The sequence below is a fragment of the Equus quagga genome, chromosome 13, assembly GCF_021613505.1.
Source record: "Equus quagga isolate Etosha38 chromosome 13, UCLA_HA_Equagga_1.0, whole genome shotgun sequence".
NCBI classification, from domain to species: domain Eukaryota; kingdom Metazoa; phylum Chordata; class Mammalia; order Perissodactyla; family Equidae; genus Equus; species Equus quagga.
The window spans coordinates 22128592-22156414 of NC_060279.1; the positions used below are offsets into that span (position 1 = coordinate 22128592).

The window sequence follows — 27823 nt, forward strand, 5'->3', positions numbered from 1 at the left end:
AGTAATGGGAGTCTCTTTTCTTTTCTTCTCATTCAAGAACAAGCCAGGACAAGTGCTTCTGGAAAAGGGGAGGGGACTCGCGAGGGGGAGAAGATACTTACGCGGTGCAGAGAGCAGTGGGACCGAGCCTTTTTTTGCCGGCAGAGAGAGGAAAACGCGCGCGCACACACACGGTGATATCTTGCGGGTGATGAATATGATAATTGGACAAGGGACGGTGAGTCTGTGCGGGAGCGAGCGAGCGGGGCGAGTGGGAGAGGGAGAGGGGAGAGAGAGAGGAGGGTGGGGAGGAGAAAGGAGAGGAGAGGAGAGGAAAAGCGAAGAAAAGAGAGGAGAAGAGAAGAGAGGAGAAAAGAGGAGAAGAGAAGAGAGCAGAAGAGAAGAGAGGAGAGGAGGAAAGAAGAGAAGAGGAGCTAAGAGGAGCGAAGCGGAGAGGGAGCAGGCGGACCCGGCGAGAGCTCTTTTGCGCCGCTCTGCTTTCCCCGGCTGCAATGGTGTATTATTTCAGAGCGCTCCCTCAGCTGAGGGCTCCGCTCCACAACAAGATTTACTTTAAGACACAGCTGAAGGAAACAGGAAGACTGCACGTCACAGTCTGACTGACGTACCCGGCCCCAGCACCCAATCGCGAGGCGCCTTCGGATTCAAGGGGGGATAGCGAGGCAAGAGAACTTGGGAGGAAAAAAAAATATAAAAGGGGTGGGGGTGAGGGGCTGGGAAGAGAGGAGGGGAGAGGGGCCTCGCGCTCCCCCTCCCCCGCCTCCATCCCCGGCCCCCCCCCCCCCCCCCCCCCCGCCGCTGCTTTGGGGCGACTGGATCGCCGCGCCGGGGCCCGAGCGAGCCATCTGCGGGCACTATGCAAAGCGGGCGACGGCGCGAGCGGCGCTCGGCTCACACTCGCTCTTTCAGGACGCAGGTCCTTTTTTTTTTTTCTTCCTTCGTTTCCCAGATACAGCTGATCGAGTTCGCCCAGTGGCCGAGCGAGTGAGCGCTCCTCGGACTTGAGTGAAGGAAGGCATGGAAAAGTATACTGGGGAAAAAGTGGGGGCTTTAGGGGTGGGGTGGTATAGGAGGAGGGAGTGGGGATCCTCAAATCATTCCACTTTAAAAATGATCATAGGTGTTATCGAGAATACAGGTCACCCTTGCTTTCTTTTAAAGGGGAGGTGGACAATAAAATACAGGTAGGTCTGGGATTAAAAGAATGGGTGCTAGAGGTTTCACATTGGTTCCGTTGCATCTGTCTGGTATTAGAAGACCAGTATTGGCTGAGTCCCAGTCAACTTCCCGTCAAAATTATTAGGAAGAGGAATGCTTGTCCTTGGTTACCTCTAACAACGTTATTTGGATTGTAGGTACAGCAGCCTTTTTAAAAAAACATGTTACTAACTACCTCGCCATTACCTTTCACTCACTCACCCCAGAATGACCAAAGAGAGAGGGTTCATGCAGGATTTACACAGTTTCGACGCCTGGGTAACAAACTTTAAAGTTTATTAGGTAAGAAATTTCAAACCTCTGAATTTCGGGCTTCCATGTAAAGCCGTAGAAAATTCACTTTGGTTTGACATTTCTTGGATGAAAAATAACCAGCAAGATTTCTTTAAATAATGTGGCTCTTAAAGAGCTCCTTGAGGTTTGCAAGTTACAAATGCTAAAGAGCTTCCAGCCGCAGCTAGAACGTTTCTTTCGCCGGGCACAGTAAACGGCTTTTAATAAAGCCACGGCGTTTATGACTTAAAGATCCTGTAAAGGCTAGGACGTGCAAGGGCTGCGAGGCAGAAATATTCATACCTAGTGGATTAGGCATTCATTTTTTAGGTAGGATGGGGACAAGTATTTTTCGGGTGCCCCTCGAATTTCATCAGATCAAAGGTTGAATCATGTTGCGTCGTGACAACAGGGTGTTTACGAGGTGTGTTACAAGTACACTGGCCGGCCACTACCACCGTGTCTTCTGCAATACACTCACACACACCTTTCCTAGGACATTTACAGTTGCAGCCCCGAATTCATCAACTTGTGAAGAAGTCTTCTCTTTAAATAAGAATAGCGATGATAATATGTCCCAGTCTATACCCTGTAGGAAACTTTTGGCGCAGAATTCAAACATTAAAAAGAAGAAAAAAATCAGGCTGGCCAGGTTAGGTGTCGAGGATAAGAAAAGGGACTCGCATGAGCATCCCCAGTCTCCACTTCTCAGCTTTCGCCGCCCCCAGACACTCCCTCCACCCCATTACAGAACAACATAGACGCGCGCAAACACACCACTCACACTTCCAATGATCGGCTATGGTATCAAGTGTTCTAATCGAGATGTGACAGTTTAGGCTGGGAACAAAAATAATCTGTCAACGTGCCCATCAGAAGCAGGATGGAATAATGCTTCTATTGGTTGGGTCTTTCGAGGTAAGCGGGTGTATCGAGCGGGGAAATTTGGGTTCTGTGAAAGGATCAGGGCTACTTCCTCCTTTTTCGTCCTATTATTTTCTTTAAGCATCCCAGTTTGTACATATGTTAGCCGGCAGCCCACAAATAAACTGGTAGAAGTAAAGGATATATGCCCTCCACACCTTAAAACCATCTGCTCACTTTGACATTTAAAAGGGAGGAGGGCAGGGAAGGAGGAGGGGGAGAAGGGGGAAGAAAAAAGGAAGCTGAGAGAGAGAAAAGACTCAGACTCTGGAAGGAAATGGCTTGAACTTTAGCCCACAAGTTTATGCCAGTTGCACCTAGCGCTCAGATGCACGTTTTGCATAGACTATGCCCGGGAACTGGCGGCGGGAAAAGTTCCCTGCGAGCCCCAATAAGTCCTTTATCACTCCCGGGGAAAGGCAGGCCCGAGTCGAAGTCGGGGTAACCCGCTTGGCAAACAAGGAAGCTCCCCCACCCCCAGTCTCGGCGGCGGAGGCTCGCGGCTCGCCACGCTCTGCCGCGGCAGTTCGCAGCCCGCATTAGGGCGCAGGAGCGGCTTGTTGAAATAGGAGCGCGCGCGACGTTGGGCGGGCGGGCGAGCTCGGTCCGCAGCCCAGCACCACGAACTGAGTACGCGGAGCCCTGTCCTGTCCCCTACTGTCGGGGCGACATATAGCCTAGGCTCCAGGCAAACTCTCTTGCCAGAGCTGTGGCTCGCTCTCGGGTCTCGGGCCGCCCTGGAGCAAGGCGTGAGGCCCAAGCCCCCTATCTTGGGTTACTCGGGGTTTGTTTTCTGATAGGGGAGAAGCGATCAGTCAGCCAGGAGACGAGAAGTCGCCTAGATACTGGCTCCATCTCTGAAACCAGTGGCCAAGCCAAGGGTCAGTCCCTTCCTCGCCCCATTGCCAACACAACCCCAATAACTTGAAATTTAACTGAAGTTCTGATCGGTCTTCCAACAAACCCCATCCTTGCAGGCTGCATTGACTAATTTGTTTAAAGGGTGATCTGTGCGTTCTTAGTTAAACTCTTGCAGTTATCACTTATGCATCTGGTTCTGGGTTAAACACACTTCGCCTTGATGTTTCCTCGGTGTATTTTCCCCCTCCTGTTTTTTCTTAAGCCGTTAGGTGGGGGTAGGAGAGAAGACTGCATATACTTAATGTAAAAATCTTACAAACAGCCATCATCGGATCCTAAACAAACCAATTCTGGGAATTTCAACCAGATCCAGTGAGGAGACAGGCGTGGGCGTGGATTTCAGGGGGAGGATGCTGGAGATCCTGCCTGGACACACGCATAACCCCAGTCCACCATCCACCACCACCACCACCCCGAAGAGGGGAAGAGAAAGACACAAAAACCAGCTCCAGGGTGCAGGCCGGCCTGCTTCAGGCTGTCTAGAGGCCACTGATCGCCATTCTGTCTCTCTCTCTCTCATCCCCTGTGCCCAGTGTGACGCCAAGCCCAACCTGGATTTGTTCTGAATGGGGGGGGGGGGAAGTGAAATGCCACAAGATCAGTAGCAAGTAGCAGCTGCGTCGGTTCTCTCCTGGGAACCCCACTGCTTAGAAGCCTTTCTGAGTGATGTTTGTTTAACCAACAGCTTTCAAAGTAAACAGAAGCGAATCACTCCAAAAGTTGAAATATAACCCTTACAAGAATTGGGGGCCAGGGGTGCTGGCAGAAAAAATAATTTTTTAAAATAATAAAGTCCCCACCCTCAAGTAAGGGTCCACCACAAGGCATAAAGAAGCCTAGAATTGTCATAAAACATATAAATTCATCGAAAGGATTCATTACAATAAAGTGACCTCGAAGAAAATCGCTCTTCTCCCACAAACACACACCCGCGGGGAGAAGGGGGCTGGTTGTCAGTGATTGAAGGGGTACACTACTACTTGATTTTATGCAAGTAGGCGAAAACAATCAAAGGGAGATACGTTCCCTGCTCTGGAGTAGAAAGGAGTAGGCTGGGAGCTCTGCGCCGCCAACCCTGGCTTTGCCTCAGGCACCGAACTTTCCAATATCAAGATATTAACAGATGGCGGTGAGCACATGGAGGGCTGTTACTTACATAATCCAGCCACTCCGCCCGGCCGCGCTGAGCTCGGCGAGGCGCCGCCAGGCCGCGGGCGCGCCTTCCGAGGGGTGCTGTTGCCCCCCGAAATAACTTGCCTTTCCACACCCCCACCCAGCTCTTTGAGGGCTAGGATTTGGAGAGGTCGTGATTTCAGAAAAAAATACGCCTCGATCTGGGTGTGCTGTATCTTCTTCGTGCACAGTAGTGAAGAAGCTGGAGACTCAAGGGCAGAGGGAAGCTGAGGGGACACTTTCGGGGAGAACAGGGCGCCCTCCCTCCGTATCTGGGGGTGCCAGGGAGTGGAATTCACGCAATTCACACCCCTCCCTCTTTGGCTCAGATTAGCATATCTTTCTCTGTCGCTGAAATACAAAGCCAGGCTCGGGCAGCAGCCGAAGGGGAGCGGGGAAGGGTGAGGGCGTGAGTGTGAGGGGACGCCTCTGCACGCGGGGGCGCAGTGGGCAAAGTTACGCAAAAGCCTCTGGCTACCGCTACACTTCCGAGCTTTCGCAGGTTTGGAAGCGCTGGTTCTCGCTCGCGGGGAGTCCCTTTCGGCTGTGGGGCCGCCTGCTGCCTGCACGCCCTCAGCCCCCTCCCCAGAGGCCCAGTCCCCGCCTGTGTGCCTGTGTACCTCCGCCGGGGTGCCGGGGGACGTGTTGGTTGGCCGAGCCTCCTCCCGGCTGGCGACTCGGGGCCGCCGAAACCTGCGAGGAACACGCCTGCGTGCGGTGGAAAAGTTTCGGGTTGGGAGGGAAGACTGGGAGGCTCCTCTCCTGATAGTCGGCGGGAGCGGGGCTTCCTCGCGGTCTCCTCCTCCCGCCCAGCCCTTCCTTCCTCGCCTCGGCCCCGCGCTAGGTGTCGCGGCCTCTCGGCCCAGAGAGCGCGAGTGCGAGATGCTGCGGCGGTGGCGCCGCGCTCGGGGTGGAGGGCGCGCCCCTCCTGCTCGCGCGGCCCGTGGGGGTCCAGGCCGTCCGGCCCGGCCCTGCGGTCCTCGCCTCCCCCCGGGGCTAGCGCCCTGCTTCCCCGGCCTGGGCTCAGCGTGCGCCGGGCGCAGAGGGCAGCCACCTGCTCCTCGCACGGCGCGGAGCCGGGAACGTCCGACGCGGCCGAGGAAGGTCCGCCGCCACCGGGCCCGCGCAGCCCCCTCCCCGCCGTGCGCCTGTTGCTGCGGGGGCCGCGGCGGCAGCGCAGCCACAGCAGGGGGACGCGCTTAACCTGGGCGCGGGGGGCTCTCCAGGGACCGAAAGAGGGGCGGTGACCTTTTAAGGGCTGGAAATCTCCCTTGCTGCCCACCCCCTTTCTTTTGTCGGTCTAAGGATATTTGGCCCTTGCTCCCAGCTTCCCTTTCTTCGGTCTTTCAAGTCAAAGATGTGAATTCGGAGGAGGTGCTCTATTTTCAGGGGCTTTGATGACAGGACTTAAGTTAGCCCTACTGTCTGTCTTACATTGCTTTTATTCAGGATGACAAACGGGGTAGAAATAAATAGGTGTAGGCCAGGCATAGAGGGAAAAGAGAAGGAAGCTCCCAGTTTAGATTTATTTGAGAGGAGAGTCGCTCTGGAAAGTTGCATTTTGTTTAAATTAGAGCAAGACAAAGTTGAAAGCCAGATTTCTATAATTTTTCTGGTAATATTTCTTTTATGAAGTATCTAAGTGTCTGTTTGTCATCATTTTGAGATCAAAAGGAAAAATCCATATGCTGCATAGTTTTTCGAAATTGCTATTTAAATATGTTTTAAGCGTTTTCTCCAACGTGGAGAAGAAGACTGTTCAGAGGCAAGACTGAGTGGTGACAGGGTTAGCGGGATGGTTTGAAGTGGAGAACCGGTTCCCAAGACCTGGCTAATCCTCAAGAAGCACCAAGGGGACTTTTAAAAAATAAAGATACCTGCACCCACCCCAGCTAGGCAATCAAGGGAGAGCCTGGGAGTCTGGGAGTCATACTGGGTTTCCCATTACTGCCCAGCCAGTTACTGATTCTGTGACCTTGGGTGTGTTAATCTGTCTATTTGAGCCTCAGTTCTGTTCATCTGTGAAGTGGGGAAAATATCCAACTCAAAAAGTTGTTGAGAGACTTTTTTTTTGCGCAAGTAAAATTGCTCAGCACCTGAGTGCTCAATAATTGCACCCAATTTTGTCTACAAACGTGTGCTTATTTGTGCAGACCTGTACTCCTAAACAGGTGGCCTCCCCCCAATATTTTGGTGAAGGCAACTGGATTTTCATTTGATATGTACAGGTATGCACTTTTTGGCTCATCATAGTTGTGACTTTGGGCATTTATATGCTCACCTCCCACCTTTTAGGCCATAAAAATAGAACTGGTGCATGTTTGGAACCTAGGCCCTGTGCTCTTGGGCCTAGAGCCGTCCATCAGGCCCACTGGCAGACAGAGGCGTTTACCAATCTGAAGTCTGCTTTTTTCTTTCTGTTTTTGGTCCTTTCGCCTTCCCTGCTTTATAGATGGCAAACCTTTCTACAGAAGCCACCCATCAGACCAATGAAACCACAGGACAAAAAGTTCTATTCAAGGAAGGAACAACAAGAAGGACAAAAAAAGGTCAACATTCCTAAGTAAAACTAAAACAAACGTATGTCATCAGTCATATGCTTTTACATGTCTGAATGAACAACTCCCCCAAATCTATGTAAAATACAGCCCTTCATAAAATTATGTTCAAACCAGTGAATAGAAGCACACGACAAGGTAGTGAAGGGAGATCCCAGCCTAAGACAGCTGTGAGAAGGGAAGGAAGGATGGGGAGAAGGTGCCAGTGACTCTGCGGTAGTGTGAGGGGAAGAAAGCCAGAGAAACGGAATAGACTGAACCAGCAGAGAACAGATCAAGAAGGCTGACAATTTTAGAACTGGAGAAAGCTGTGAGTGGCTAATTAAACATCCCAAGAAAGGCGTTTTGCTGGTACCTGGGAAGGCTTGAGATAAGTAATCACGTGTATTTCTGAGGAGGGGTAAGGAAGAGATTGCCAGCGGCTTGGGGCATCTGTGGGCCCTGCCTCTAGTGAATGAACCCGGGGTTGGGAGCAGGCTACTCCTTGAATGAGGGGGAGGCTGAGCATCACCCCTAGATGTCTGTCCTTCCAGGGTTTGTGGATATCTTGGGGCAAATGTGGAAAATCCCTGCTCTGTGGCTACTCTGTGTGTGTGTGTGTGGGGGGTGCGCTGTGACTCTTGGGGACAAAACAAAGGACCTCAAGACAACTACAGAGAAACACACATCTGGGGCCAAGCTGTAGGGAGACAGGTAACAATTTCCGGTTTCTTACCCCAGGCACTCTCAAGGAGGAAGAGGCGCTTTCGGCAACACTTGTGGGGGAGGGGGACAGGGGCAGAGGCTGAGAGGGGAAGAGTGTGAGTGGGGGACAGAGTATGGAGGGGCAGGGAGGGGTAGAGGTAGAGTATAGGTGGGGGGTGGGAAGGGCGGGTGCTGGGTGGGGGTGAGGAGAGAGTATGATTAGGGGACAGGAGTAGGGGAGTGGATGTCCTGCAGAAGGTGAGTGGGGGGTGAGGGTAGTGTGTAGGGGGGGCGAGGGAGTGAAGGTGAGAGGGCGGGGTGGGAGTGCGATGGGGGGAGTATGGGGGGCGGGGCGTGCAGGAGAGCGGGAGTGGGCGAGGAGCTCCGCTTCCCCTACCCCGAGGAGGCTCCTCTGGGCAGACGGGGTGAGGAAGGGTGGTGGGAGGGGCGGAGGGGGAGGGAGGAGAAAGGACGCGGCGGGAGCCTGAATTTGGCCTCAGCTCCAGCCCGGGTGAAGGGAGGGCGCCGCGTCTTGGCGCCTCGGGCGCTCGCTGGACGGCCTGGAACCCCAGCTCGCGGCCGCTGCCTCCCCGGGGCGAGCATCCCAGGTTCTCCTCTCGGGGGCGCTGTGTGTGTGCGTATGTGGGCATGTGTAGGCGGCCGCAGGACTCGGCGTCTCCCCCGCTCGCCTCTCCGACTGTGGGGCCTGGCCCTTGGCGCCCCCCTGCAGGGCCTTCTCCTGCAGAGGCCTGCACCGGCCGGGCTGCCAGCTTCCTCCTTTCTCCCAGCTCCACGTCCCCTCCATCCCCACCCTAGGCCCAGTGTTGCTCCCTCACTGCCCCAGGTCCTCCTAGGCCCCATCCTTTGCCCTCCTGGATAAGGCGAGTCCACCCCTTTATCTCCTCAATGTTAATCTTCTGGTGGTGGTACCTTCGGGGAGCCGGGAGAGGGCAGGAGGGAGTGCATGACCCAAAGTGGACGCAAAGAAAATGGGGTAAGTCAAGTCAACAGATAATTACTCTTTTCGACACTCTGCAAAGCATGGCAGTTGATGACCCTGTTGAGGGAGCAGAGTGAACTGGATGATTTTGGTTCTTACCCAACACCGGTGGACAGTTATTCTCTGTTTGATGTAGTTGGGTTTCTGAAACCTCAGTTAGGAGCACTAGTCCAGAAGAATCTGGATGAGGGGCAAGAGTGCCAACACCTCTTTTTTCCCATATTCCAAAGTGGTCTTTCAGTGAGAATATGGGAAGGAGGTGAACAGGCCTGGTGATAAGCCATGATAGACAATTCTAGCATTTATTGAGGACTTCCTAGGTCAGAACTATACCAGATGCTGTAGACTCATCTCATTTTCTTAATTCTAAAATGCCGTAGATTATAAGACACACCATCTATTTAAAGATGGCCTTTGGGAGAAAAGGAAAACACTATGACTGTAAATGTACAATCAATTGTGAGACATATTAATTTCAGGAATATTAATAAAATATGGAAAAAAGTGAATCTTAGAAGTAAGGAAACGAAGTGTATTCCGTGTAGTTCTCTCAACAGTCCTGGGAGGAATTATCCCTACTTGGTGCCTGTATGGATGTAAACTGAGGCTAGGAAAGGTTTCAGCACTTGCTCAAGGCCACAAAGCCAGTGAACAGCAGTTAGAATCGGAACCCAGGTTTGTGTGCAGCCAGAGCCATGACGGTTTCTCCTAGGGCACAAAGCCTCTGCAGGGTTTGGGCTTTGTCAACATTTTTGTAGCCCAGATTCTGTCTTGACCCTTTTACCATCAACACCTCTTCCCTCACCCCCCAACCTGTAGAGATTTCCAGGAGGAGAAAGTAATTCATTGGGGAGAAAAGGTAGAAAATTACATTTTTCAGATTCAAATGAAGTCTTTAAAGGGTAAAAACCATGCATGCCACGTTTTGCTGTGCACTGCAGGAAGTCGATGAATTCAAGGGTCCCTGGATTGCTGAAAATAGAATTGTAAAAAATAAAAGGGGTGGGGGGAGAAAGTGAACGAAACTAATCCTATTAAACGTGGTAGCATGTTTTTGTGGCACGCAGGCAGAGATTAAGCACAGGAAAGGGGATAAGCATTGCTTCAGTTTCACTAAACTAATGTGACAACTTGTCATTGGAAATCTTTGCAGCTTGTTAGTAGATGACTAGCTGATTCAGAAGTGTTTTCTATCACTCCCTTTGTGTGTCCCATGAGTTTTTTTTTTTTTTTTAAATTTTCTTTCTTTTCCTGTTTCATTCTTACCCATGCTGGTCTATTTCGCTTTTTAATCCTTCGTGTCTCCTTCAAGTCAAAACATTTAGCTGGCTCTAATCAAGATTTGGTTTTGAAGATGCCCCTTGACCTTGCATTGCCTGGAGAAGCCCGGGCAGCGACTGCTTTCCGTCTTCAACCCGGTAAAGTCCCTGTGTCTTGAGAAACCCGGCTTCTGGGAAAAAAGTCTCATTTCAGATTTCGTTTTTCTGCAGTCCTTCTTTCCTTTTCATTTTTTGTTTTATCCTTTTATTCTCTTTTTGCCTTTCATTTCCATGCCTTTATTTTTTCCCCCTCGTTTTCCCCTTTTTCCTCTTCTCTGTTTTCCTCTAATTCCCTTCTTCTCTCTTGCTTTCCTCTCATCCTCTCTCTCATCTCTTTCCTAGAATTTCTTTTCCCTCTTTAATATACTCCAATAACTCCCTTATTCATTCTTTCCTTCAGATAAGACCGTTATATTCATACAGAAAAGTTAGAAATCCCTGGCCGTGGTTTCCACATTGAATTAGCTCCTGGCGCAGGGGGCAGCATCGTGGGGAGGGGTCCCAGGGCCCATCACAGACATACAGTGAACAAAAAGCTGATCTAAATCAAGAGGAAGCAAGAATTTTAGGCTTGGTCCCTGTCTTTCCAAAGCAGGTGTCTAGCTTGTTTGGAAACGTGGCTCCCCGTGCCCCTCTCTTTTGCCTTGGCATCGCTCTCTCCCGCTCTCCCCCTCCCTCCCCCGCTCCAACTTTCCCCACTGGCTTACCACCAGAGGCGAGATGTTGAGTCAATGGAAAAACAACATTCGCCAACATTAAAGGGAGACTGTTTAGAAAAGGAAGGCCCTGCTGAGGTGCAGAGGAAGCCTGTACATTAACACGGGCCACCTCTTATCTGGGGCAGCTGGGTCTGAGCTGCCTGTGCTGGTTCCCTGGCTTTGCCAAGAGGCCTTCAGCAGAGAGGCCGCCTTGCAGGGTAGGGGGCTGAGTCTCACCCATGGGGGTCTCACCAACACTTTTAGAGACAAAAAGTCATTGCTTTTCTCCCAGAGACTTAATGGGAAAACCTGGACCAATAAGCAAAGTTTTGCCAAAGGCAGCCTTTCTCTAGGCCTGTGTCTCTGGACTCTTCTTAGCATACACCTGGCCCCTCTCATTTCCAGTCCTTTTGAGGACTCCCAAACACTGTAAACACTGGCAGTTCTGACCTGAATGTGAATTATGGGGAAGGACAAGCTAAAGTGACCCACAGGAGGAGAAGAAAAAGGCACATGGGTAGGTTCACCCTGGCTCTAAATTGCTTACCGTTAAGTCTTGAGCTGGCTCCTGATGGAAAGATAAGGTAAATCCCTAATCAGTCAATAATTAACCGAAGCTCCATTAATGATCCAGTCAGCCAAATCCTGCTGACACCTTCACAACCCTGCTTTAGTGGGAGGGTTAGGTGGAACCTTTCGGTAGAAAGGTCTCTTTAGCCTGCCATAGACCCCGCTCATGGATCACCATAAAAGGGGTAAAGTTACTCCTGTGCCTGCCAGTGAAATCTTTGCTTAGCTTAACTCTTTTGGAAAACTGCTGGAAATTTCACTTTTGGAAATCTCACAGTGTGTGTGTGTGTATGTGTTTTTTGTGTACAGAACAGCTTGGAGATTCATTCTGGTTCCAGGTCAGTTTGAATCAAATCCCAGATGTGTTCAGATTGTTACTACTTTATTTTTCCTAGAGGGCCATATTTTCTCTCCCCTCCTTTGCTCATCTTAGTTTGTAGTTTATTCCCAGTGTCTGCAGCTATTCCTGCTCCTTGTTTCTTGGTGTTGGCTCCTCTTCACTTTGTGATAAAAACAGAAATGCTGTTTAAGTGATAAGCAACCACATAGCCCTACCAAAGCATGGAAATAATTTTTGAATTTTAAATAAGCAGGAAATTAAAAGACTAATAAGTATTTGATTTCAGTACTTCTGGTGGATCAAGTTCTTTTTACTTCCTGCGGAAGAAAATTTTTAGGAAGGGGAGCTTAGGTCTTACATGTTTTTTTAAATTTCAAGTTTTTGTTTTTGTTTTGCTTTGATTTGTTACTTTCCTGTACAGCATTTAGTGTGTTACCGTAAGCTTGTAGTTATGCTACTAGATGAGAAAAATCAGTATACTAAGTGTGGTTTGAATTTTTCCTAAGGTCAAGTTGTAGGTTATGACCATATGCCAATCCATGAACTTTGTTCCTAATTTTATATGTTCAAGCTACTTGAAAAACATGTTCTTTTGGACATGGGAGGAGTTGGGTACAAGAGTGTGGCTTGATATGAATCCATCACCATCACAGGAGAAAAACAATAAAAATCGTGTGTTTGGCTACTGGGGTAACAGTGGTGTTACTCCGGCATGTCAAAGATAGTTCATCCAGTTACACTTCTGTTGGTTTCACAGCTCAGTCTCTGTAATCACCAACACATATTCTCCTCTCCTCGTAGAACTCAGTAGTCTTGGTGCTCAATTAATCTTTGGCTGCTTGAGGGAGTTGCCAGTGTGTAGAAATTCCGCCAATGATCTCTGACACCCTTTTCAGCAAACATTAATTGAGTGGCATTTCTTTTTTCCACAAATCATCCATCTGTCCCTTCTCATGCAACTTTTGAGTTTTAAAAAGGTAGAAGGCAAGCTTTCTTTCGGTCACATGTTTGGCCTAAGAAGATAATCTGTGACTTAGACAGTATAATTTACTGTAGCCTTGTAAACAAGTCTAAAAGATTCACCAGCCTGGAGCAACATATTAAATATAAAACCAATTAAAGTCAGTCTTCTTTTCTCTTTGTGCATTAAAACTTCTGGCAGTAGGTAAATGGCTAGATTTAATGTTGCTGTAATCATTTGGGGGTCCAGGTGGGATTGGGAAAGCTAAGAGAGAAACAGTGAGAAATTTTTAAAAATTAGGCGTTATTGAGTTTGTAGGTAAACAAATCCAGGATCCAGTTTTCTTAGTTTTTATGCTAATTTTCGATTCTTTTAAAAGATCACAAATTATCTCACTAATAAGAATGCTGGTAAATAAAGCAGAGGACATACATCAAGTTGTCTGTGTGGTCCTGTTGCTTGGATATTAAGAGGAGATTTTTAAATATGGAACTGTCATCTATTTTGTAATAGGTTGAAAGGTATTTATAATTACACTAATAATTTTTGAAATGTAGACCTTAGACATTGGCATGTTTAGTTACATTCACTATGAAAAAGATGTTGTTTACCCTTTGAGAATTTCTTAAGGAAAAGAAAAATCAATCTCCATCAATGGGCAATATTTTTCTCCCCAAGGGATATTGATTTGAACATTGACTTCACCATGGGTGAGTTATTTCCCTCAGACCCCCTATTATGAATTGTTAGGTGACATGTCTTTTATGAGCCAATAAACATGTTGTTTCTAGTATAGTAATCTCATCAGGGAGATTCCAACTTCTGAATTGTTGTTGGTTTGGAATATTTCAGCTTTTGTATGTCTTAAATGTTTCTATGGGACTTATTCCGAGTTTAAAAAGCAGTATCTCTCATCTTTCTGCCTTTTTAAATGAGGTATAGCTTTTTTGATGCTTCTAAGGGACAATCAGGTGGCAGTGAATAAGTTCCTTTGCTGCTTGCTCCTCAGCTGCATGTCCTCTCAGCTTGTGCGTGGAATCCATGACTCATGTGTAGTCTTCACGATTCCCCTTTCTCCCTTATGCAATGGTACAATATGAGTATCTCTCATTTTGAAAATGAGCCGGATTTTCAATTTACCAGAGAAACCAGTAAAGGAACATTGTGGTGGGTAGAGATGGAGGAGAGGATGGGGAGTGTAGAATTTTTGTTAATACGAATGGTCATTCTTCAATTTATCTGCTATCTGTTTGGATTTGAGTATAATGTGTTTTCTTAATGAGTTTTCTCAAAGAGCGCATTTAGAATTTATATTAGATTGCCTTGGGCTTATTCGTCCATCCATTTATTCCTCAACAAATATTAATTTACCCTCCTGTCATGTGCCAGACACTGTTCTCGACATTGGTGATACCAGGATAAATGAGACCCATGTGAGGCACTCAGATTGTGAGTGTTGTTGGGAAGACATTAGGTACGATAGTTATGAACATCATACGTTGCCACAAAATACTTTAGGAGCCCTGAGGCTTATCTTTGGGGTGGTTTGGAGTACCAAGGAAGCCTTCAGGGAGGAGGTGAGCATCAGCAAGTAATTAATCAGACCATGGGCTTAGGAGAGGAACAGAAGTGAGTTGATGTCCCTGTTGCATGGTGAGAGAAATCTTAAGCAAGTCACTCTACCTTTCTGAGCCTTAGTTTCCTTGTTTGCAAGTTGGAGATAGCAACAATATCTGCCTCACCAGATTGTTGTGAAAATGAAGTGAGAATGCACGAAAAGTCCTCAGCACTGTGCTTAGCACAAAGTAGCCACTCAATTAGTGTTTGCTATAAAGGTGTAATAAGGGTGACATTTTAGCACGCTGTGTAACATTAATCCGACAGATATTTATTGGGCACCTACGATGTGTGTCATGTCCTAGAGCTGGGTCCTGGGCAGGAGACCAACAGTTTGTCAGGAGACACCATGAGGGTGGAGTGAGGGATAGAATGACAGGCAGCTTGTGCGAGGCGTGGAGGGGACACACCGCATCTGTACGGGAGGAGCCTGAGGTGGACTCTTCCTGCTGGAGTTCAGAGCACCAGGGCAGGGCTGGTGGAGGAAGAGGCAGCAAAGGTTTGTCCTGGCAGACCAAGAAGGGCCCTATGTGGCAGTGATGGCCTCCAAGCAGGAAAGAGGCAGACATGTTCATTTGTAGTTTCTCACTTCCAAGTTTTCCGTGGATGCACATTGTAGGTTATATTCTCTTCAGGGACCGAGACGCCCATCTTTTTGTTCTTACCACCCTCTGCATGTTGCCTTAATAAAGTGATGCCTCTGCTATATACTCAGTAAATAAGTCTTCAGACTTCCCTGTTCTCCACATGCAGAAATATTTCAGCCGTTTCTTCACCCTGTCAATTTCAGAATGCTCAGATTAAAATGCTCGCTTTTGTGCTTATTAGGGAGATTCATGAATTGGGAATTGTGATCATGTCACCGCTTAAAACTTTTCATATTGCTCTTAGGATAAAGTCCAAAATCCTGAATGTGCCCTACAAGATTTTACATAATCTGCCTCCTGTCCACGGCTCCTGCCTCATCTCTTGAAACTCTTCCCACTCGCCCCACGTCTCCATGGCACTGGCCTTTTTCCTGTTATTGCAACACCACAAGCACCTTTATACATGTTGCTGCCTCTCTTTGAAAGGCCTTTCCAACCCCTTCTCCAGACAAACCCCTCTCTTGATTTGGGGTCTAACTTAAAAGACATTTGCCCAGGAAAGGTCTCCCTCATTTCCTGGGTTAGAAGCCCTAATGATACTTGCTTATACCACCTATAGTTTTCTTTTATTTTACTTATCATAAGTGAAATGAGTAAGTAATTTGAGCGTAAGCCTTATTCATCCAACAGATATTCTTTGAGCTCCTAATATGGCCTAGATGTCAGGGATACCATACTGTATGACAGTCAAAGTCCCTGCCCATGGAGCTCATAAGAGAGGCAATGAACAAGAAACAAATAAAGATATGATAAATGTCAGCTAGTGGCAAATACTCTGGAAAAAAGTTAAGCTGGGTAAGGAGACTGAAAATGAGTTGGAGATTATAAGAGGAAAGGGCTTGTGGTTGTCTTGTTCAGTATAGAATTCCCAATCCCCAACATAGCACCTGGCATCTAGAAAGTACGTAACAAATATTTGCTGAATGAGAAGCATATTGGTTCCAGAAGACCCGAAGAAGCTAAGGGTAGTGAAGAGGACTAACGGGGCTATATAGTTATGCTTGTTTCTCCCCAAGTTCCCTGACTGCATCTGGGATAATGTTGTCTGTGTGTTTACCCCACGTCCAGTATGAATCCACGTCAAACCTAATTCCCTGTTAAAGTTGATTACAGTCACACCTTTTGTGTGGTATTGTTGCATACTTTCTTCTTAATTGCCATGGGCAGAACTGCGACTCGTCGGTGAATGAAATATTTATGCTTTGAAGAATTGGTGTTCTAATCAGTTTCTATTTATACTGATGATCAACTATTTCTCAGTGAGGAGGAGGATAATTTTTTCTGTGATCTGTGTACTTCTAAATGACTAATGAAGTCAATCTGGGCCTGGCAGATTTTGCCACGACTTGGACAGACGTTGCACTCATGATGTTGTGTGACTTCTCAGCTTGCTGGTTCCCTTGTTCCTATTGCAATGATCTCATTATTGGCATTTTGTTTTCAAAGTATTATCTTTCCCATTTTGCATTATGCGTCTGTGTGGCTCGGACTTAAGGCGCTGTCTACCACTTTTCTTTCAACCACACATCTTCTTAAAGAATATTCTGAAGATGAAACATCTTCCATTAGCTTTGTTTTGTTTTAATTTTTGCAGAATGGGGGGAAGGAGAATTCATGCTCTCATAATTATCTTCTTTAGTTTGAATGACAGAACTGGACTTCGGGCATCAGTTTGCAGTGAGATCCAGACAAATTGGGTCCATTCTCTAGACTTGGTTTAAAAAAAAAATTGAACAGCGTGAAGGAAATGAGCCACAGGAGCCATTCTCTTCCTCTTCCCTGGACCCTAGTGCACCTTTTCTTTTGTGCTGTCACTTGGCCCCACTTCTCACATGACACAGCCTCTTTCCCTGCCCCAGGGGCCCTTTCTGGTTCTGCAGTTCTTTGGGAGTCTGTTGCTTTGTTTGTACCGCTCGTTGGACAAGAAACACCAATCAAAGTCCAGACTCTAAGTTCATTTTGGCTCTAATCCATGCTCTTTTGGCTGTCCCACCCCTCTCTCTCTGTGCATCACCCTGTTTATCTCCATGACCAGATCCCTAACTCCCCAACAGAAAATCACATATTTTATATCTATCATTACCCAGCTTCCTCAACCACCCCATGCACTCATAATGAGGTCTTCAAATAGTTGTTGCTCATGGGATTGGTTAAGAAAAAGATTGGAGAGAAACGGAATAGATCTTCATCTCCACACTGTTTCCTTCAATCTTATCAATTTGTAATTATGTGTTTATTTATCTTTTTACTTATTGACTGCTCCCCCTTCCCTCGAACTGTAAGCCTCATAAAGGCTGGGAAATGTGTCTGCTTTGTTGACCAAGGTATGCCCAATGCTGGCCAAAATAAACATGTTTAATGAATCTCTGTGGAATATAGGAGTGAATATAGAGGAGAAGGAGCTTATTCAGGGTGGATTTTCGCTCACCCTAAAGAAGTGAAATGAAAGCAAACTTTGGTGGTTTTTGTTTAACTGTGAGCAAATTGGTATGGACTGAGAAATTCAATTAACTGTATTCATCAATTTTTGTCTCTGGGGTACAGTCATGAGAGTAAGACCCAGAATTCTTGGTCCCACCCCTTTTGTGGCATTAAAAAAAAAAGCCTTGGCATATTACACCAACCAGATTTTTTTCTTTGTCTCAAAGAAGGCTCAGCTGAACGTTACATTCCTCCCCCCCATACAACAATCAAAAACTCAGAAAACCTCAGCTGCCTCAGATGATGTCACAAAACCCTTAAGAATGCTCACTGCTGAGTTGGGCACGGGTCCAGCAAACACAATTCTTTCTGCCAGTTATTCAGGGTCTTTGACAGATTAGGTGGTCTTTTTTCTTCTTCTTCTTCTTTTTTTCATCCTCTTAAAAGGCAGTTCAGTTTACCTCTAAGCAAGACATTAGCTCTGGCTGCCCCAAATAACATTTTAATTGAAGTCTCAGTCCAAACAAATGCCTGGCCTCTTTATTAACCCCAACAGTGTAATTTTTCAACCTAAGACTGATTCAGGGGGAAACTGTCTCACTTAAACTGCCATGCAACGGAACATGGCAGTTTTCCTCAATCAGTCTCTTTTCTGACCTTAATTTGAACCTTAATCTCTTTTAACCATGTTCTCTTTATTAGCTGCTCATAGCCGTGGCACAATGCTAATTTTCCTGTTTTTAGACTATCAGTTTACAGAGGTATTTCACTCCCCCTCATGCCCCCAACTGTAACCAAGATTTCATGGACCTTCTTGGGAAAGGAAAGGTAATACTTATTCTTAACAGTTTTTTAGGATTAGTAATTTAAATAGCTGCTTTGCAAAAGGTTCTGGAGAATTTTAGACTGTGTGTTTTTGAGATACATTAAAGTTTAGGTACAAAAAAATCATACACTTCATTGTCAGAAAAACCTAAAAAAAGCTCCTTTTAAATGATTACAAAAGACTTTTCATCAATAGACAGGTCCACACATAAAGTGGAAACTAAGGCTATTATCTTAATAATTCAGTAAAAAAAACAATATGTTTTTATTAGAAACCTCTAATCTTTTGGGGAGACCTGAATTATCCAGATAATTGCTTCAATTCCTCCCTTCATTTTTATGCTTAGATATAATCAATGAGTAACGACAGAGAAAATCATTTTTTCTTAATTATACCTTCCCATTTTTTGACGTTGGTAAAATGATCCAAATTAAAAAGAAAAAAAAAAAAGCTCTTTCAATAACAATGAAAAAGAATGTGTTTCTCTATTTGGAGTCTATCTTAATATAGCAGAACTATGTAGGTAGGAAAACAGTGCTTATGATCATGTGCTCAATTAGATTTATTATAGGTTTTTGTACTTTTTGGCATTAGCATGAAAGCATATTGGTTATTATTCTTTATAACCTAATTGGAGACTTTGTAACTACTTACCCCTCTGTTCTCTGCTTAATACAATAGTTTGTTGATTGCAAGAATTACATTTCTGTGACTTTAAAGTCCTAGAACTGGGATTGTCATTGAAAGTTGGAGATTCAGGCTGGTCTTTGGAGGGCAGGGCCCATGTGCCCTCTGGGTGTGAGGAGGTAGGCAGCTGGGAACAATTGTCTGTCCCCTGCGGTGTTCAGTGGCATTAGCAGCGTGTTGGCACGATAAACTTTGCCTTCATTTCACTGGCTCAAACAATTAGTGGGATTGAATCAGAGTTCTCCTGGATCATAGTTTATTATATGTTATTAAATTCCATTATTCAAGAAGTTGCTGCTACGATTATGAAACTTCCCAGCATCTCCCACAAAGCCCCCATCTCCATTCCCTGTGTATTTTCTTTTACATTTATCTTTTGCTTCTCTGATAGACAAGGTTTGTTTTTTCTTTTTCTTCCCCCTTGGGACTTATTTAAAGAGCTAAGAGCTAATTTGAAAATACATCTTTGAAAGGACAACAAAAATGAGATGTGAAAAAAATGGATGAAGATTCTTAATTAGTCCATTATTTGACACGCACGATTTAACATGGTATGCTTAGCATTGTGCATTCCCCAAAAGAACAAGGCTCTTTTTTTTTTTATCCCAAACTTTAACTCCCTCTCATTCATTATATCCCTTCTTGTCACTTTCCATTAGCCGATCATGACATCCTTTGCTGGAAGGGCGAGCAAGCAGATTACTTCCAAACTGGTGTAAGTGACACTCAAAAGACTGGCCTAAAGGGGGTTCTGTGATAGCAACAAGCTCCTCAGCCCGCAGAGTTGGAGAATGTCATTTCAATAATATATTGGAGTCCACTGTCACATCATTTCTCTAGCAACTTGGCAGCTTCTCAGAAGTGGCAGGAATAGGTCTTCTGCTGGAATTTATGTGTGATAGCATCTAGTGTTATCACTGTGGCTGATAATAATAATTTATTGTGCCAATCCAATCCTTCTAACTAGCATCTTGGATTTTACCGATGTGGAAACTGAGGTCCAAAGAAGTTAAATAAATTGCCTAGGGTCACACAGCTGATAAGTAGCAGAGCTAGGATTTTAATTGTCTGGCAGACTCTAACCTACGCCTCTTTCCATTGGAGCAGGCTACACACGTCACACCAACTTCCAGGAAACTTCAGCATGTCTCCTTAAATTTAAAGAATAGAGAAATGATCAAAATAGCTTTCATTTTAATGCAACTTAAAGATACTTTGTCATCAGGTGCATCTAAACGGAGGTGGGAGATGACTGAGTGAGTCAAGTAGACATAGATAGATTGTGCTAAGAAAGGAAGTGGAGAATCTGATGCTCTAATCAGATCAGCCCTGGTGATGTGAACTCTTCTCCAGCCCATCATCCCTGCCCCCTACAATCCCCTTCTCCCCAAGGTTTAACCTTGGGAATCAGATCCTCAGCCTTGGAAGGGGATTGACTTGGGAAGAGCTGAATGCTTGCAGATGAAAAGTGTATCCCAATCAGTCACAGACAGCAGTAGACTCTGGTCTGAACAGCATCAGGACCGGTCCTGGCTGCCACTCAGATCCTCACACCACCTCTGGCCTCATGTAGTTTTCTGCTTCTGCGAAAACCAAGTTCTCTTCATTAACCAATTTTCAGTTTCTTTCCTTCATTAAGCAAGTTTTAGCTTCTTTTCTCAGTAACCTTTCAAAACATTTTGATTATAAAATAGAGAATATGGAAATATAGAGCAATACATTAAATAAAAGTCACCTCTCATTCTACCACCAGGGGAAAATTGATAGTCTCATGGTTTGTATCCTTCTAGTCTAAGCTATACATAATGTGCTGGGCAGTCTTCTTAAATACAGAGAGCAGTGTAACCTAATCTCTCTGGACCCCAGTTCTCTCCTATGTAGAGTATCTCCCTCATAGAGTTGTTATGACAACGATCTAGTGATCTAATGGGAATCACTTATTGTGTTTTAGTTATTGTTACATATGTGTTGGTCCAGTGTTCTCGTCTTACTATTCCTGACCCTGTTCCAGCCTCCTTGATTCCAACACCATAGACAACTTCATCTTTGGCTCTGATTCTGTCCCTTTTCAGTCCATTTGGTTTGACCAGCCTCCCCTTTAAACCACATTAGTGATTTTCCAGGTCTCAATTCCTGTCCATTTAACCATAACTCTTCAATAAGCATTGCCAGCATCTTATTTCCACTTCTGTCTGATGGACACATTTCTGCCTGGATGCCCTGCTAATCCAGCCTGGCACCAAGGCAAAGCCTGAGCAGCCCTCCTTGTTCTCATCTCTCTTGAAGTCCATCAAGTGAGTGCAGCTGGGGGCAATATTAGGAGTTTGTGATCATCAAGACTGCAGCAACATCAACCCACCATTTGGGGCCTCTGGAATGTCAATGACAAACTAGATTCCAGATATATATGTATGCATTACAAGGGCAAGTGTGTTTGTTTAAACCATTTTAAATGCAAAAAAGAAGATAATTATGAAGGATTTTTTTATTATCTTCTTTTTAAAAACCCTCTGTTGTCAAGTTCTTGTTCTCAGAGACCTTTGCACCACTGAGAAGGGAAAAAGAATAATATATGACATATAAATATATTTATATATTTATACATATTTTTAACTGTGTGTGTGATGGGAGAGTGGATGACCAGTGACAGGAATGGATGAACGGGAATTACATTTAATGAAGCTGGGAGTTCACATGGACCTTTCAGACTTAAAAAAAAAAAAAAATGTTGATTTTACATGCCAAAGTCTTGAAAGGGGCTTGACAGCTCACGGCTTTGGTATATTTTTCCAGATGGCAGATGCCATTTTGTGTTTTGCATAAACTGACTAAATTTGCTTGCTCTTTGTACTTATTTCAGAGGCAACCATTCTTTGCTTTCAATAGGACAGAAGAGCTCCTTGGCACTGGAACCCTCCTGGTCTGGTGAGGGAGGAATGAGGATACACAGGCGCCATCCAAAACTTCCTATGTTCAGATTGAGGAAAGAGGTGGGCCAGGCCTTTGGATTCTCATTACCTAAGGACGGTTCTGACTGTGAGAGCAAATCACAGAAGGTAAGCTACGCTGAAGAACTTTCGAAAGTTATCTTTCCAGTTTGTCCGTTATTCTCTCCATGGAAGACAGATAAATTCATTATGCTCTTATTTTAATTCCTCTACATCCTGCTAAATGCTAATTGTATGATCCTGTAACTTAATCCCTCTGTGCCTTGGTTTCTGCAAAAAAAAAAAAAAAGTTAGGATGATAATAATAAATAACACTTACCTCTTAGGATTGTTGAGAAGATGCCATGAGTTCATCCACGTAAAGGATTTAGAACAGTGCCTGGCATATACGAAGTGCTCGAGAAATGTTACTAATTGTTATGGTTGTTATGATTAATTTCTCTGTAAATTTGCATTTTTTTTCTTATTTTCTGCTGATTGACCCTGCCCCACTCCCATCATGATAATGCTAACTCATTGGATTGTTTTTATGGAAATAGACTGGTAGTAGAGTGGTTAAGCTATGGGCCTTTGCAGTCAGAGCCAAGCTGAAGTTCTTGAAGTAACATTCAACAGCTCTATCTCCTCAACAAGGGATTTAATTTCTTCAAGCCTCAGTTTCTTCATCTATAAAATGGGGATGATAATAATAGTACCTGCCTCATAACATTTTTGAGAGGATTAAGTGAGACAATGTTTGCACAATGTCTGGCAAGCATATAAAGCATGTTATGTATTGTTATTATTTTTGCTACCCTAAATATACTGAATGATGCTCTTATACTCAAAAGTGCCTCTAGAAGCTTGTCAAGGCTCCAGGGGTCTAGCCTCATGTCAGCTCCCCTACCAGAAAAGAGGGCAGACACAGAAATAGAAAGATGCTGTGAAGCCATGACTTTATGGGGACTCTTTGCCAAATAATGACACAGAATTGAGAGAGTCGAGGCTTGCTCAATATAGATTTCAGTTAAAGTTAGAAAACTCAAATTTCTGAGCAAGCCAGTCCCAACTCATTACACTGGGGATTATTTCAAAGAACAGGATCTATCGGGATTGGAACTGAAATCTTATTCTTCTGTCTTAAGCCCAGAAAATAAGGCATAGAGTGAGGTAGGTTGTGGGGAAGAATTAGTTACTTGTGCTGGTTACCTCTCATGGAGGAGTGTGTCATTTTCACATTTTAAAAATTCAATATTCAAAAAACTAAAAATAAAAGATTCAGATTTTCAAAAATGTATATTTATTTCTTCCCTTAAACTGAAAATGGATGGAAGTTGCATCTGAGTGAAAGAAAACCCTCTCAACACTATAGTTGTGTTATTGAACAGTTGACAACTGTCTACACCCCTTTTGCCATTCTCATCCAGCAGTTATGCGTGGTCTCTATTAATAACTGAATAAAAACTTAAGAACTGAACACTTGGAACTTTTACCCCAAAGACAGCATGAAACCTGAAAAAGACGAAGAACATGGAACAGGAAGTGTAGAAAGCCTCAACACTCTTGCAGATATCTTGTTTGCCCTATTAGATTTGTTTTGACCTCCCCCTTCCACTGCCTATCACTTCTAACAGTAAGAGTAAGGTGGGATCTGAGTTGGAAGGAAAAGGCACAGAAATGACTGCCTTTCACAGTTTTGATGAGATGACAGCTCATCTTTTACTCTAGACCTCATGCTTAGAAATTTCTCAGAGAAGAGAGTAGATTGCTATGATTAATTGTCATTAACAGTAAAATAAGAGAGGGAAGTAAGATCAAACAAGAGACAAAAGAGAGAGAGAGTACATGTCAAAAGAAAAGTTGGAAAAAACAAGAGGAAGCTATGTTATTAAAGTGGGGGAAAGAAATTACACAGCAGCAAAAAAGAAAAGAACTTTCTAGTACTGCGACAGTGATGGCTAGCTGACCAATGAAGATTGATCCTCCCCTTCCACAGTGTAAAGTTGTTTCTGGGAAGCAGTGGCTTAGCCAGAGACTGTGTTTCCCAGCCTCTCTTGCAGTGATTGTGGGACCAGGTCTTATCAGTGGAATGTGAGCTGAATTGAAGAGGTGTATGTCACTTTTGTTCTCAGTTAAGATTGTACATAGTTGCGCTGTTCTCTCTCTGTCTCTCTCTCTCTCTATCTACTGGCCGGATAATGCCAGGACAACCTTGATGTCACCTGTATATAGAAGATGTAGAGCCATTATCTGGAAAGAATCTGGATTCCTGATTCACTGCTTGGAGGAGAGCAGCCTGGGACAGCTGCCCAACCAGGAATAGTCACATTACACTTTTTGTGTAACATATAAGAAATAAACTTTCATATGTTAAGCCACTGAGCTTTTGAGGATTGTTTATTTTATCAACAAGCATTACTTACCTTGACTAAAACAGAAATTGGTACCAGAAGGGAGTTCTAGAAGCAATTGCTTTTTCTTTTTATCTGTGCTTAAAAACCAGTTAATTATTTCCTGATATCCTCTTATTCTCCTGTTATGTTGTCAAAAGCAGCCAATAACAACCAACACGTGCTATTTTTCATGTAAAAGCTCAAGAGTCACGTGGTCTAACTTTGAAGTTACCAAAGGCAACAGTTTTGCCAAGTGTTTTTCCACTGTGTGATATGGATCTCCAGCCATCCCTCCTAATATATCTGCTTCTAGCAACTTGACCACAAAGTCAGTGCCACATATTTTAGGGTTTTGTTACAGGACACCACATCTGGTACCAAATATAACAATCAAATTTAGTCAGAAAAATAGAAGCCTCTTGTGGCAGATAGAATGTAATGTGTTCACCAAACCATTTCTTCTTCCTGGGCACAGGAGAAGATCGTAATCCCCTCCCCTTTGCAATTTAATTGGGGCTGTAGGACCAATTCTTTGTAACGGAATGTAAACAGAAGTGCTGTGCCACCTTTGGTCCAGGAGGTTAAGAGTGCCAATATGCTTTCTCTATGTTCTTTCCTCCTCTTCCACAGGGCTCTTGGAGGATGTGTGTTCCGGATGGTGTAGCTACAAGATAGAAGCCACTCAGCCTACATCCTGAACAGGAAATAACTTGTATTTTGTTATACTATTCAGATTTTGGGGGTTGTTTAGTACTGAAACGTCCCTATCCCATTATGACTAATATGCTTGAAGTATTTCAGTAAGGAAGGAATTCAAGGTAAGAAATTAGAGGTTTACAGAATCAAATCATTAGGAGAGCTAGGCAGTGAAGGTCAAGGAGGTTGTTACTAACTTTCAGGAAATCAGAAGTGAAGGAATCACCAGGAACTCAAGTTGCCACTGATAATTTCAGCTGCCTGCAGCACTCAAGGGGGTGAGTCTTAGGATGATGCTCAGAAGCTGACACATAGACACATGTCTGCTGTCTGCCAATGCCCACACACCTGCTTGTAGCTACTGATAGAAGAAAATAGCTTTTTCTTTCCTCCTTCCAATGATTGCAAGAGCACCTCTCAATGGCAGATTGTACCAAGAACCCTCTTGGCAAGGAAGCCTGGGAAATGTAGTTTCCAGGCTTTCAGCCCTTGTTGTACAGAGGGGAGCTTAGAAAGACAAAGGTGGTATTTACTGAGTCTCAAAAAATGTCTGGTACCAGTGCTCCTTGTCCTTCTCGTGGGAAATTCAAGTTGGTCATCCCTCCTTACCCATTTTCTCTTGACTCTTTCTTGAGGGCAGATCTTAATAAATTCTCTATCCCCTGGTGCCAGACAATACCAGAGAAAAAATTGTTCTGAATTGATTTGAATGGAATGACAACAGAATCAATAGCAAATAAAGTTATCCCTGTGTGTTTAAGTGAGATTTCAAGATCTCCTATCCCTGGAATCTGATAATTCTCCCTAATGACTGCCCTAGATTCTGCCCCTACTTAAGCCATTTTCCTTCCCGACCTGCTCAGAGAGACCGTGAAGAGCTGCTTTCTCAACAAATGACCTTAAGTTTGAGCTCTGGGTCCTGTCTGCGTAGCCAAAAGGAGGATGATTTGACAGTAGTCTGGTTTATTGGACCCATGGAGACCTTCAATCATATATATTTTTTTGTTGGTTGTGTAGACTTAGTCAAAGTATTTCTATGTTTTAGTCATTTTGTTCTGAACCCAACCTTTGTGCTCTTGCAGAGTTAGGATCTCTTTGGAAATGTGGGGTCTATAAGTTTACATTGGGGCAGGGTGAGGAGTATTCCATAGGTGAGGAGGAGGTGGGGTGGGCTTGGGTGTTAGAAAGGACCTGTGCACCCATAAGAAAAGGATACTCAGGAAAGGGAAGGCCAGACCCTGGTATGATTTCATTTGAAAAGGCACAAAGTTAAGACTGCAGAAGATTACAGACACCCTCTGACATTTATTTTCCTCATCAAAAAAAGGGTAAGACTATTGTGCCCATGACAAAAATAATGGTAGAATGACTCAGACTTATTTACAACCATCAAAGAAATGAAAGACATGGATTGTCACTAATTAATCTTCTTATCATTATAAAGTGGTGACCATATCGAACTGAAGAATGCTGTGTGCATAGTAGCACAATTATGGGGGATGTGATGATGTAACAGCTGCTAGTGCCCAGCGTTTAGTCTCTCTTTTCCATTCCCACCCACCCTGATCTCTGGCTATATTTAGTTGTTTTACACGGTGTACCTGGACCAAAGTCTACTTTACAAAATTAAAAGAATAGAGAGAAGAGTTAGAGTCTTCATAGAAAAGTCAGGCTTCACAAAGTCTATTTGCCTAGCTTACTCATGTTCCTTCTTGGTTAGTATATTTTCTCCTACTTTGCACCTAGAATCATGGCTGAAACACAATCATGAGTTTACTTTGTGTAAAGGGAAGTAGGGCGTTGAGCAATCATGTGACGAATACAGTCAAGATGGTTAGTGAATCTGGAAAATTCCACTCTCAAAAAAATTACTTTCTCTGCTCTGTAGCAGATTTCCTCTTGGCCTTAATTATCCACAGAGTTGTCCAATTTTCTGATGGTCTTTACTGTTGTTGACATCACCTTAATAATTTATTTAATGGATTTCATTGGGTTCATTTGGGAACCTTTATTCCAAATGGCTTCTTTTATCAATTAATTTACTTATTCAATAAACATTGAACACTGTTGCAGGTATCTACTGCTTGTAATAAACAGTTCCAAAACCCAGTGACTTAATGCAACAATTTATCATCACTGTTGGTTCTTGAGGTTGATGGGCTCGGCTGGGCAGTTTTACTTGGAGTTTCTCATATGGTTGCAGGTTGCAGTAGCTTAGGCTAGACCCATCTAAAGGTTTCTTTACTCACATCTGCATTGGGCTAGTCAGGAATCTCCTTCTTTCCAAGAGGTTAGCTTGGGCTTCCTCAGAGACTGTTGGTCTCTTGGTTATCAGCTTTCTTATATTGTGACCAGCTTCCTCCAGTGAAAGTGTTCTAAAAGATCCAGGCGGAAGATGCAAATCTCTTAAGACCTAGCCTTAGAAGTCATGCAGATCACTTCTATCTTCTGTTTGTCAAAGCAGTCACCAGCCAACCCAGATTCTAGGAGTTGGAGAAATACTAGATTCCACCTCACAATTGGGGAATGGCTTATGCATTCAAGGAAGGAAAGAATTGATAGTGGTCATCTAAATGGCAAGCTACCACAAGTACCTACTATGTGACAGGCACTGTGATAGGGACTGGGGAAAAAGTGTTGAACAAAGCAGGCATAGTCTCTGCCCTTGTGGAGATTAAAATCTTTCTTAATTAACTTTAGTTCAACTTGACAGTTTTCACATCCTCTGCCTAACAGTAAATCTCAACACCAAGTGTATTTGGTTATGAAACTGGCAAATCAATATTTTGATAATTTGTTGTCTGGTCCTGTTGGCATTCTCAATAACCAGATTGAATGAACTCTGTGATTATCTAATTCATAACTTGATGACCAACTCGATGAGCTGATTCATCCAGGCATTCTTTAAAACATAAACTGAGTAAAACTGGGGTATTTGTCTGTCGCTTAACATGTTGAGTTCCTGCTGTG

The 27823-nt window shown here is 44.6% G+C and overlaps 1 protein-coding gene and 1 long non-coding RNA gene across 5 annotated transcripts in view; one reads left to right on the top strand and one right to left on the bottom strand.

Moving 5' to 3' along the window:
- Positions 1–5494, bottom strand: part of PROX1 (prospero homeobox 1) — a 56603-nt gene extending 51109 nt beyond the window's left edge. For 2 of the 4 annotated variants that reach the window (XM_046684169.1, XM_046684161.1), the window contains exon 1: positions 102–236. The gene's annotated coding sequence lies outside the window, so the exon portion shown is untranslated. Of the gene's footprint in view, positions 1–101; positions 243–5129 lie in introns of those variants that run through there. The other 2 variants (XM_046684167.1, XM_046684162.1) reach the window with 2 other exon arrangements.
- Positions 117–24115, top strand: LOC124251402 (uncharacterized). Its single transcript, XR_006891751.1, has 3 exons — positions 117–217; positions 21724–21893; positions 23970–24115. It is a non-coding gene; the product is annotated as an uncharacterized LOC124251402 (long non-coding RNA).
- Positions 24116–27823: the final 3708 nt, after the last annotated feature.